Below are 13,710 nucleotides of genomic sequence, written 5' to 3'. Positions count from 1 at the left end.
GAAAAACTGATAACAAATCATAAAGGCCATTAACATGTTATACTTGGACAAACTGCTATGTTTTATTCACTTTGCTTTTGAATGAATTTTGATTAATACATGAGTAGATTGCAAAATCAAAAAGCTGTTTCACAAAACAACTGATCAGGCATTTACACACTCACTACTCAATACCCAAGGCCCCATAATCAGTTAATTACATCAGATACATATGCGCAACATAAATCATACATTAAAACGCATAAAACATTAATGAGCAATCGGTGGCTATTGTGTGTTCATGGTACACGCATACACACATAAATATCAATTATGTCTTCATAATATATAGATTAATACAATGCACCTCTATGCAAAGAGATTTCTATAGAAAATGAATCTGAGCTTTTCTGTCTCACGTGTTCAGTCACACACTTTTTGCAGATATGTCGTGAAACTGCCTTGTTTATGAGTGTTTTGTGCAGTAACGCTTACATAGCAACAACTTCAGCTAAGGTACAGGGATCAATGTATTCTGACAGGAGAGATTCCCTGTTGAACCGCAGAGCTGTGAGTAACTTGGCTCACCTCATGACTGAAGAATCAATGGGCTCTGACTGAGGTCAAGTCCATTCATGCCAGGATGACATCAGAATACTCAGAATACCGGACCACAGAACAACCCATGATTTCACAAATACTTTTTCAAAATCATTCTTGAACCGAATCCTGATAGGCACTAAAGAATATGGTTTTAACATCTGAGAAAATCATACATCCTTGTGAGACTTTGTTGGTAACACACCCTTAAATATACTCAGTGTCAGCACAGCTTGACATAAGAAAAAAAAAAAGTTGTTATTTGTGTTTTATGGAAACCAAGAGGAAATGCTTAGGCGTTGACTCCAACCCACATCTTTTGTGATGGAGTGGTTGCCAGGAAACAGGAAGCTAAGACCAAGCAAGGTAGATTGTGTTTTCAAAGGTCACAACATATTACCCATGCTTTAAAAAACAAAAACAGGTGACTCCAACTTGAAATTTTGTCCTTGAGTTAAGAAAGGCTAAGTTGGAGTCAGCTTTTTTTTTTTAACAGAACTTCATATGTCCAGTTTTCCACAACTACTGTATTCAAATCAAAGGCACACTCTTTGTTAAAACCAACATTTCACAAAACAGTCGGGATGACAAATTTGATTTGGATTTGATCTGTTCAGTTAAAGTGTCTTAATGTGCTCCTAATGTGGAACACAATAACAGTTAACATGAGACTGGTTTGTGACACAGAAAGGCAAAGCAATGCATTAACAGAGCTCGGATAAGCCTCAGTCAGATCAAGTGGCTGAGCAGTTAGAAACAAAAACATAAGTGACTTCTCAGGTCAGATCACTTCAGACTGAAGAAGATACAAAGGGGTAAAATGGAGGATGTTTTTATTGCCTGTTCTCAGCATCATAATCTAGCTCTAAGAGGCAACATGTCAGAGAGACTGTGTGGGAGGACACACAGCAAAGAACATCTTGTTCTGCCATTCCGAGTTCATTCATTATACAGCACAGCAAAGGCAGGATCCACATATGTTGGATGAGTATTGGGCAAGGAGGAAATAAGGAACAGTGGTTTGCAAGACCTTTTCCATCTAGCTATCTGGAGAATGGCCTTTTCCGTCCAGGTACCTTGACAAAAGCCTTTTCCATCCAGGTACCTTGACAGAAGCCTTTTCCATCCAGATACCTTGTGAGAAGTTTTACAGTATTCTCGTTACCTTGACTGCTATTCAAATACTAAACAGAATAAGATGCACCGCCATTTCTCAATACAGTGTTATGCCACAAGACAACTGAATGTTGTACCAAACTGACATAAGTTGTTATGACTGCTGTTGACACCGTTTATGATAAAAATCTGCTCAGCTGAATAACTCGATCTGTGCACATGGTTTGCACAGAAGGGAATTCCATTGGGTTGGATGCAGAATTGCTTAGCAGTCCCTAAAAAAATAGGTCATTCTTTTGACTTCCTGCCACAATGAACATGCAACCTGCTTTCCCCATTTGTTCCTGGTTCTTGTCACTGCCCTTCTTAGCTGGTGCTGAATGCGTAAGAAAACAGCATAAGATGATCATGTGACCATGTGTCATAGTGAGGCTGAGACTTTCTCAGAGGAGAAATGTACAAGATCTATAGATTCTAAAGATTATTTCTTGCAGAGCAGAGAAAACAGAAAGTTACGCCTTTAGACATTCAGGGTTAAACAGCTTTATTTGAGCGCCTGGGTCTAATGCTGGATTTCAGATCCTTAAAAGGTTTCAGCTGCTAAATTAGAGCTACCAAAAGTTGGTTAAAATTGTAATGGATTCTATGGGATTAATTTGTATGTGGGCTTGTCTGCCTTTTGAGACAAATCTCATTTTTCCAGTAGAGTAAGCGTTTGATCCATGGCCCGTGTCCTGTTCAGTCATGGCGAATCCTTTGGAATATGAAAGAATGGCAAAGGAAGAACTTCTATAATTCTATTTTAGAAGATTGGTTTTTCTCGAAATCTTATTTAAGAAACCCAATTCACACTAGTATCTTATATTATTTATCCTGTTCAACTGGCACATCGTCTAGTGTTCTCATCATGGATACGTAACTTCATGTCCCCATTGCAACCAGCCCTGTATTCTGCAAATTTTATGAAATAGACAAGACTAATCTTTGAACTCGTTGTCAGTGATAAAAGGCCACATTTTTCGGTTCAAAGCAACAGTGACCATGTACAAAACTATGCTGATATCAAAGTTTAGTCTGAAGAAGGTGGTGATGGGTATTTTTGGGTCACCTTGACGAAAGGGAGCCCTGGCCGCTTATGTGGAGCTGGGGCCTGGGGGCTCAGGGACACTTTAGCTAATGGAGACAGATCCAGGACAAAAAGCAGAGAGAGCCTTTTTTTAGAAAGGAGAGAAGGGAAATAGCACAGGTAACTACAGAATCCTGCAACTTTTTTTTTTTTTTGCTTTTGGAAACCATCCATTGAGAACTTTGCCTGGTTCGTTCCAGAAGATTAAAAATGCATATATATATATATATATATATATTTTTTTTTTTTTTATTTTCACATAATACAGGATTACTGTGATACAGAATAATTCTGTCAACTCATCCAGACAATGTGATTCATCTTAAAATATTACGGCAATGCCTCGTGAGGTTTCAAAAGCAATATATATGTCTATTTATTCCTATCTACTGTCCTCATTGTCTCAGTGCAGGTCAAGGGAATTTATTCTCTGAACATGCACTTTGGTAAATGAGACAATTGTGCTGTGTTAGCTTGTTGCAGGCCAGCGAGTTGTGGGGGAGAGAGAGTGTGAAAAAAAATCTCACCATCACATCTGTTTGACATTCGCAATAACAAAGCGATTTACAGAATTATTTATTCATTATTCATTTAAAACCAATGTTCATTTCACTGTAGTGTTCGGGAGTTGATATATTACTCTACCTGACTGATTATTTCAGCATGTAGGTAATGATTGTCATATAATAGGAAAATAAGTTACACTGATAAATGGTTATAATATACAGCATATCTCCAGAGGACAGAAGCAAGGAATTCAGACCCTTAGTAAAAACTTCACCATAAAAATGCTATCTGTGAAGAAATGAGAAAATTTCATTCATTTCCTGTATTGCCAATGGGAAATTACTGGTTTATCTTCTTTTCATACTGGTACAACAGACAATAAGCTTACTCTATGTATCACAAGCAAGTTCACCAAGCTCCTAAAATATTGTGACAATAAGTGGGAAAACTACAATAAGACTGTGAAAAATGCTTTGTACATCCATGCAACAAAGCTGACAAAAGGAAGCAAATTCAAACCTGCTGAAATATAATCTGTTCATAGCTCTTTGTCAAGCAGATGTGAGCCAGAGCCCTTCATCTCCACCTGCTTATGGCTTTTATTAGGAACATAACCTCAATAAACAGCAGGGCCTTCTCACACACTGTAGTCATGCTTCATTTTTACCACCTCTTCAAAGACACCCTATTGCTCTCCGACCCGTTGCACCAACTTTATACCTCTTGACGCACTCAGAATAAAACTGGGGTCAGACTTAAACCCCTGAATTTGATTTACAGGTCTAAATACTACAATCCCTCATGTTAGGAGAGAATTTTATCACACATTAAGGGGAGGGGGGGGGGGGGGGGGGTTTTCTCACATGGTTTGAACCTTTTACGCAAAAATGGCTTGATAAAACATAACATAACTAATGCCCTGCTGAGAACTGTAGAGCAGTTTTTGGTGAGACAGGATTCTTTTACAACAAGGATTACATCTGAAACTTAAAGAGTTACATCATTCTTGTATGTCTTGCTACTGTTCTGTTTGGTGTGCAAAATAATATGGCTAAAAATACACATCCAAGCACAGACCAATCAAATATTCTTAGATGACCTATCGAAATTATAACTATTTTCTGCCTTGCCTACACTCCAGTGTGTTGTCAAGCTGCATTTCCACATCTGGTAGGGACTGCGGTTGTGCGGATGCAGAGAGCTTGTTGGAGCACTCAGAAACAGTTCATAATCTCATTTTGGCAGTGATAATAAGGTCTGCGTCGGACAACAATGGCCCTGACATGCCGTGCAGAGTCTGAGAGCCACAAGCTAGGGCCTGATAAGCTAACAACATCAGCATTGGTGGCTTACAACTATGTCAGCAACCCAGAACAGTAAGTCTGTTTACAACAGCGCTAATCTCAGCCAGTGTTAAAAACAGCTGCAGTTAATAGAGTTCTCAATAATGGGACAATCTGACTGTGTAGCATTTAGACAGAAGGCAAAGAAGTCATTCACAGGCCATTTCATGAAAGTCAAACAATAGAGTAAGCTTAAATGTTTGCCGTTCGAAGTAATTATACACACAGTTGTTTTTTGCAACAATTTCCATGTTACTAATGAGGTGAGTGCAAATATATCTGTATATTCGAGCATCAATTGATAGGTCTTTCTTTCCAACGGCCATCAGTCACTAGTAGAAAAACCTGTGGCAATGAAGTTTGAAAATGGCTCGCCAAGAGAACATCCAAAAGGTGTAGTCTCGCTCCAGAGAGCAGGCTTGAGTTTTGAAGTAACGATGAGTGATTTACAAAACGCCATCCAAGAGGAGGTTACAGGCTTTCTAATCTCACTTCATTAAGTGCACCTCTTTTCTGCTAAATGCCCAGGTGAACTCTTGTGCACTCTTAGCCAATATTCATCCATCATAAGGTGATGAAAATGTAATGGTTGCCCCTCACTTAAACGTGTACGCACATAAGGCTGCCCTTGCCGACTTCTCAAAGGCATTTATCACATTATGAATGACACGCCATTTGGTTCCAGCTTAAGCATTTAAGAAACAGTTTTAACATAGTATGCATTCAAAATAAAATATTATTATCAAAGGACCAAGGTTAAGAGCAGCTGACAACGTACTGCATTTGGCGACTTTTGGTGAGCCAACACAACTAACGTTCCCATTCGTAAACAGTGCAAAAAATAAACAACCCGCTTAGAAATTCAGTACATCTCAAATATTTTGTACCCTATCAGAGCTACACTGCATTCCTGTCTATGGTGAGTGAGAGACAATGAGATACCAAACCAGCCATCTTTACTGTGTTAGGAAGAGGAAATGACAGGTCTTTGGCTAGTAATCAAACACTTGGTCTAATTAGCATTCCAGTTGTGACGCAGTGAGCCAGCGCATGAGACTGGAGGAGGGGATTACAGAAGTAGGGGCCGCTGTCAGAAATCTCTGCTCCGAGGGGCTTACACAAGTCAGAGTAATCCCTTCTGACCCAGTGCACTAAAGTGACTCACACAGAACACCACATGTATGGTGTAGTTATGTGTGTTAAGCAAGGGACAAGACATGTTTTTTTTTCTCTCTCTCTCTCTTTTAGATTTCCATTGTGCCATCCTTGTCATCCTCAGGTTGTATGCTCCCTGAAAACTTGTGAGAACAAAGTTCATTCTCCACACAGTTGAAGTACGTGATCCAAATTACGACATTCTCTCTCTTTCTCTCCCTCTCTCTCTCTCTCTCTCTCTCTCTTGCTCTCTGCATATATGTGTGTGTGTGTGTGTGTGTGTGTGTGTGTGTGTGTGTACACCTTGAGTATTAAGGGGGCTTAAGTAAAGTATCCAAACAAATGCCTAACTGAGTGAACTAACAAAATTAGTGCAAAGGGTAGATGTGCTCAAACCACAAATCGTATTAGCAAATAAAAAAACACAGATCTATAATACCTGCAAAGCCATCTCTCGCCCGAGTCGAGGCGCTTCACCTGGAAAGGTTAAGCAGCTTGAATCAAAAAGCGAGGGTTTTAATAATGTGCTCCCTATACATCATTAAACGATTATGAGTAGAGACAGCTCCTATCAGGATTTATAGTGTCATATATTATTACTTAGCCACATTTAAATGTGACCTACTTCTCACCACTGCACTGATAGAGAAAAATGAAAATGTGAATCTATACCGGTTGGTAGCACACTTTATAGAAATCCTGCAATCAGAAACACGGGCTCAGATCCAACCTCATTAAATTCTCTCAGTGTTTTCATTCTTGAGATTAATCATATTTTAGGTAGTTGTCATTCATGTCACCTAACAAACTCATATCTGTGCTATTATTCAATGAGTCTACAGTAATAATGTCTTCATACTGTTGATTATTTTATTTTATTTTTATGGAGACACTTTACTTAATAATCTGTCAACAATAATCTGTCTAATGCATATTTAATGAAGAAGAGATAAAAATATACCTGTTTGGTCCTACATTTAATACAGAGGGGAAAAAAATCAATCAGTAAATTGTTCTGTAAATTCTACATAGGCACTTAACCAAATATTGTGAAGAATGAGAACACGTTGAGTCTGTAAGCAGGAAAAACACTCTAATCCCAGTTCAAATATATAAATCCAACTCTCATCATATTGGTAGAAACAAGAACCTGATAAAATAAAGGCATGATTCAAATACATTCTAGAGAATACTTCTCCCTATTTTAAAACACCTATTTAAGATGTTGAGCAAGAAAGAAAGAGAGAAAGAAAATGCATGCTCAGCAGAAGGTAACCTTCCCTGACAGGTGATTGCTGTATGTGATGAGAGCCCAGGGAGACCTGGCCTACATACCGCATGGCAACCCCTTAACACACTCCCTGACAAATTCAAATGCAAAGGAAAACCATTCTTGAATTACAAGTTTGAGTCACTTTAACCCATGATTTGTTCACATGTCCAACTATCAACAGTTATGGCCTTAGTACCACTAGATTAATGAAATTATGCATATACAATCATTGTGGAATGTGAACATAAAATGTAAGAAATCTTAATAATCACTGTTATTAAAAAGTCAGGCAATATTGTCATGCTTAATCCTATATCACGTTAAAGGTGATAACAGTGCTGTTCTCTTCACTCTGGTGTTTTTGTATAAATTACCTTAGAGAGTCTGTGCAGTCCTCTACTCAGGGTCAAAGACAAGGAGACCACTCTGCTTTACTTAATCCAGGACTAGTAAAATCTGACCAGCAGGAATATAAAGTGTTCTCTGAATGGAATTGCCTAGTCAGCACTTCACCCAGATCTGAAGTCTCCATGGACAGGTAAAACCCCTGGTTGACATGCATGGCAGGGCAAGAACACATGAAATCAGAGCACAAAAGCCGATTTGTGCGATACTGACCTTAATAGTCCACAGCGAACTGGCCAGAGAATTAGAATGTGGATTAAATTCTCCACGAGCATGACACAAGATTTTTTTTTTCTTTTTAAATTTCAGGTTATTTTTTTCTAAGATCATTTTGGTTTGCACAGCATACGGCATTTGTCTCTGTCTTTCAAGGGCAAAAGCATGTTCTTAAAGCACTTTACTGTGAGCACAAGCCGGTGATATCTGCCGTGACATTATATCATTTAATACTGATCTTGTTCTACCTCTTTATTTTATTAAAATAGTGGATTGTTTGTTTATCATTATTTTGCCTGTCATTCACAATATCCATTAGCTGTTAATGTTTTTTTTTACCAAATGGAGGGGAGGCAAATTGAATTTACAAGGAACTAGATCTCCTTTAGTTACTTAGGAAATGATCATTTTGTATATAAGAAATTCTGCCTGACTATGACAGTTACCAGAACAAAGAATCGTAATCTCAAACATGGATGACATTTTGGCCTTGTCAGTCGATCCGTAATGTTCTACACAAACACTTCCACGAGACTGTGAATTCCAGGGGGGAGGGACAGCCTGCCTTTGGACCGCACCTGCGTAAGAGAAACTCAAAATATTCCTCACTTGCTTTGAGTCATCTCTGGTGGCTTGCGCTGTGACCACATGGATGATGCCATCTGGCACGATGAACAACTGCCTCAAATAGGCCAAAAAACCCAGCTGGAGTTTAGCAGAACCACACTGTAAATGATTGGTAGGCTGTTATGACTGCCAAATAAGTTCAGAAGGATGTGTGCTCTGCATATTTCTGATCAAATCTATCCAGATTTTTGGCATGACACTTCCAGCGTAATTACGTTTTTCGTACACATGTGGATCATTAGAGATCACTTGTTCTGCTAAAAAAAAAAAAAAAGGAAAGGACTATAGACATTTATCTTGAAGCAAAAGACCAGAAAATGAACTCTTCTGTCATCTAGCATTTCTTTACTTCTGTTGCGTTTAACTACAGGAGATGAACATTACCATGTAACAAATGCTAATTAATCATTTAAAATGACACATTTTAGATGTGATGCTGTCAGTTAAAATGTCAGTCCAGTCCTTTAGCAATATGAGTATTTAATGAGGTTGGACCGTTTTATGATGAGCAATAAAATCAATCTATTTAAATACTGATTTAACATGCGCGTCACATAAATGTAGAACTGGTGTGAGTTGGCTTTTGATCTTTGTCACCTGCTAACTGTCACATACGTACAGGCCTCAGGGTGGGTATAATACAAACATTACCAAAACACAGGAATTAGCACTAACATCCATCTGCCAGTTAAGCTGTCAACCATCATCTGACATGCAGGTGCAATACATAATTTCTTTTTTTTGTTGTTTTGTTTATTAAGGTAATGACTGGGCTTGGAGAACTGTAATAACACTGAAAGCCAATGTTTCCTTTTTTTTTTTAAAGCAAATTAACCTTAGATTTAGGGTTGGGTAAAAATACAAGTTTATGAGGGACTTTTCTTTTTTTTTTAAGAATAAATATTTAGTGTCAGTATTCATAACACTGATTGAAGTGTTCACTGAACATAAGGAAATATAAAGAACCCTCAAAGTGGAGAAGTCTTCACTATGTTGTGCGAGAAAACACACAGAGTGAAGTGAAGCCCAAACGATTCAGCCCCTGGGTTTGAAGTGGCCGATGACAACATGCCACACAGAGGTCTGCAACCCAACTCAAGCCTGACATGGCCCAGCCTGGGCCATATTCCAACCAGCTGTAGCAGCAGCAAGGAGAATTTTAGCATGAAAGAGGGAATGTTGGACTAGAGGAGGATGGTGCCAACTCCAAAGCTCTTCCTAAGGAGAAATTTGTTGTGGAGTTGCAGATGACTTGACTAACACCCAATGGTAAGATTAGCTTTGGTTATAGGTTTCCTGCTTCGGCTGAAGCAATACTACTTGAATAATCAACACATCTGGACATTTAGACTGTTGGTATAAATAGCCATGGCTATCCAAAATGTACACGTTTGCATTTGAACATTTGGCCGGTTACCTCCTTAACCACAATTACATACTAACATTGATTGTTCATACGTCATAGTGCAAATACAATCCACAGATAGGTAAATGACATCATACAGTAGCACAAGACAATGACAAACACATGCCCTGTTCTCTCCTAAATACTAATGAAACAGAAAGAACTGCTGTAACAACATCATCTGGGCACATACATCAAAGCTTGTGTGTGTATGAGAAGGAGGCATCCCTCTTACAACATGACTTTTTGAAACATCATTCATAATTTCTGTTTTGGACTTAGGTTAGGTTGGTCCAAAATTTGGTAAGAGATCAGAGTCAAGAAGGGTAAAGGCTTGAATTTTGTGGTCGCAGGTAGGCCTCAAACTGAAACTGCTTCCAGGACTCTAATAACACATAGACAGCCTCCAATGAAATCTGACTGCTCTGGTAGAGACAAAAGGCTTGCCCTGTCTGCTCCAACAGTTTCCTCTTGGCCAGCTTCACGTACTCCCAAGAGACTGTCCTTACATAACGCTCTACTTGTCTTGTGTTGTATGTCAATGGAACATATGGGAGTGGCTCTAAGCTCAACAGGGATAGGTACTAAGAAAAAAACACAACAGGTCTGCCAAGGGCAACATGGATTTAAGAACGTAAAAAGGGACCAAATAAAAAAGAGAAGCGTCAACATATTCTCAGATTCATTTTTATAACTGAGAATATAAACACTGAGGCAGCCTATAGTTTCTCTTTAATGTCAGCACTCTTTAGAGAGTGCAGACCAACAGATTTCTATAAAAGTCATGGATTAATGTATTTATGTATACACACACACACACACGCACGCACGCACACACACACACACACACACACACACACACATATATATATATATATATATATATATATATATATATAACCTCTGCTCAGTAACTCCATCAAGATCTCCATCCATTTTTGGAGTCATACTCATTCTTATACAGCACTGAAGTGGCACATGATAATTAAGACATTCAAATAGAGACAATATTTACCTTAAATGCCTTGTTAATGAGGGCACGATTATTACAACTAGTAGGGAAAAAATTGCCTATGATAGTGTCTCTCTTTGTGGTAATGCTTGTAGAACAGCGCCAGATCTGGATTCTGAATTCTTTTTTTGTATTTCAGTTTGCACAGTGGTCTCATTGTTATTTATTTTCCTTAACTGTATGGCTCATTCAAAGAATTCTACTCTAGCTACTTAACTCAAGCAGACTGGAGCTAAAGCGTGAAATCTGTAAAAAGTATGGCTCTGATTGGCTGCTGTTTACAAAAGATGAAACTACATCAGGGTACGCGATCCAATTTGCTGTCATTATTATGCTTAATTTTAGAACATTCCAAAATAATACTGATACCATAAATGAAATATTAATATTAGCTGAAGTTAAAAATGATTGTCCAGTCCTACATTAAAGACATGATATGTTGAATAATAACAGGATTTTCACTAGAACCTAGAATTCATCAACTCATAGTTTCTGTTCTTTCTTTTTGCTGGTTAAGTAAATAGAAGATATGATAGATGATATGCATCTAGCACCAACGGGCTTCCCAATAAACTCTATATTCAGTGCTCTTCAGACCAACAGAGGTAAAACACCAGAGCTACCACTAAAACTGTGCAGTGAGGAGTATGTCTGTAGCATTTTAAGACAAGAGGTAGAGCTTTGTACGGTTTTATACAATGGATATCTGAAAAGGTTCTAACTGAAAATTTAGACAAGGGAAAACTTTAGGAGTGTAAATCTACGCTGGTTAATGTTGATGAAATGCTATTGCAGGTTCAACACTCAGCATTTCTGCAGCCAACACTGGGCTAGGCAGAAACATAAAACCCAATGCAGTCCATTTCTGCTGATCGTACATTCCCCCCTAAACAAAGATACCATCACATCTGAAAACCAAACTCAAAGAAGAGTTCTAAACGCTTCTCTTTTTTTTTCTGTTGTTGTTGTTTGTTTGCTTGGGTTTTTTTTTTTTTGTTTTTTTTTTTTTTTCTCAGAGGGGACAGCGTGTGTCAGTGCGTGTCAGTGAGTGTCAGTGTGCACTGTGACAGAGCCTCAGCTCTCTCTCATCCTTCTGTTCCCCAAAGCCAGTTGGCAGAAATCCAACCGAAGTGGGGGCCATTCTCTCCTGCGGGAGGGTAGGCTATTAATCTCCCAACAGCACCAGCACCCATCATACAAACATCACTCGCCTTTCTCTGTCAGTCATCCTTTGTGTGGCTGTCGGATCTCATCCGTTCCCACAGCACTGCCTGTGAAAGGTACTGCCACACCTAATCTGCTTACACCTGTCCACCAGGTTATCTCCCGTTTGCACTCACAGCACAAGAATGGAAGCCATTTGTTTGCTTGTATATGCCTGATGGCCTAAAGTCGTCAAAGCCTTAAAGCGTAATAACCAACGGAGAGAGAAAACTGTAAGATTCTCTATGGGGGTAACCAATGCGTCCATTCATTGCGATGAAACAGAATGTTCTTCTTGTTGCTACGCAAACCTTTGGACTACCTTGTGACATCACCATCTTCTCCTTCATTTTACTGCTCCTCATTAAGAGTCCCTCAGAAATAGTTTGAAAGAACAATCCCATTCATGTGATATCTCATAGTTCTTTCATTAGTTCTTCTGCTTCTAACTGAATTCCCCCCTGGACCACTGATCTGGTGTGTAGCAGTGATGTAAGTATTAAAATGAAGGTCTGCTGATCTGGAATTTGACCTCTGCCACGTTGTTAAAAAGTTCCAAATGTGGAAATACATAGACGAATATCTGAACTGACGAGCTAGAGAATTTTTTTTACATCTGTATACCAGTTTACAATATTAAAGATCAAGCACAGAAAATGAATCAAACATCCCTTTGTTTTTATGTTCTTGAACTCTAGAACGCCTTAGCAACAAGAATCAGACGGGCTGAGACTGTAAGCAGATTTAAAAAAAACATTTCTTTTTACCTTGGCTTTTAATTAGATTAAAACAATTTGGATTATCACTTGAAATTTTGATCTTGTAGCAACTAACTCTTCCTGCTCCAAACTGGGACCTGAGCACTGCTTAAGACTACTTAGTGCATCCTGGTGCACAGAACAGGGGATGTGCGAGGTTTTAATAGTATTTGATTGTTTTGGGGGTTTTTTGTCATTAAAATTGATCTGCTTTTTTAAAATTAAATGATTATTTCTCTCATTTTCCCCATTTCTTATTTCAGTTCTTTGAAATCTTTACAGTCTCCCATTTTTAATTTTTATTGGTCTATATATTCGTCTTATTGTCTTTCAAATATCTACTGTAAGGTATTTAAGGTTGCAAATGTTTCAATGAAAGATGCAGAGTCGTTGTTGTAGTTGCTGTTGTTGGTCTTCTTCTTCTTCTTCTTCTTCTTCTTGTTTGTTGTATTGTTACTCTTGTGAAACTACAGAGATGGAGTTGGGATCCCACCTACATGAAACTATGTCAACCTGCGTAGGGCTTAGCTCAGATATCACACCGTCAGTTTAGATTGTGTTCTCAATCTATTTCTCATGTCACTGAAAGTGCTTTTTCATCCTATGTGCCTTTCCCATGATGGTTGAAAGATATCTGTTAACATCACCTCTGACACACGTTTCAAAGCTGCTTCACAGATAGGACAAGAGAACAGATCACCTTCACAGACTCTCTGGCCTTGAACAATTATTATGTCAAAACCACATACACATGGCACATAAATGCCGCTTGAGAATTATACTTGTTGCTGAAATGCAGAAAACCCTTAAAAGCTTATGATGACCTCCTTAAAAGGTGAATCTTGATCTAGTTAAAGCATTTTGCCTTACATATGATGCTGCAATTCTGATATCAACATAGTAACAGAAAAGTTGTACGTTAGAAAAAGGCCTACAAGATCAACCTTCTCAACCAAACATTATCTCAGTCTCTAAAATTGTTCAA

This window comes from Chanos chanos, chromosome 14 (assembly GCF_902362185.1).
Source record: "Chanos chanos chromosome 14, fChaCha1.1, whole genome shotgun sequence".
NCBI lineage: Eukaryota > Metazoa > Chordata > Actinopteri > Gonorynchiformes > Chanidae > Chanos > Chanos chanos.
This window is presented reverse-complemented; position numbering follows the sequence as displayed.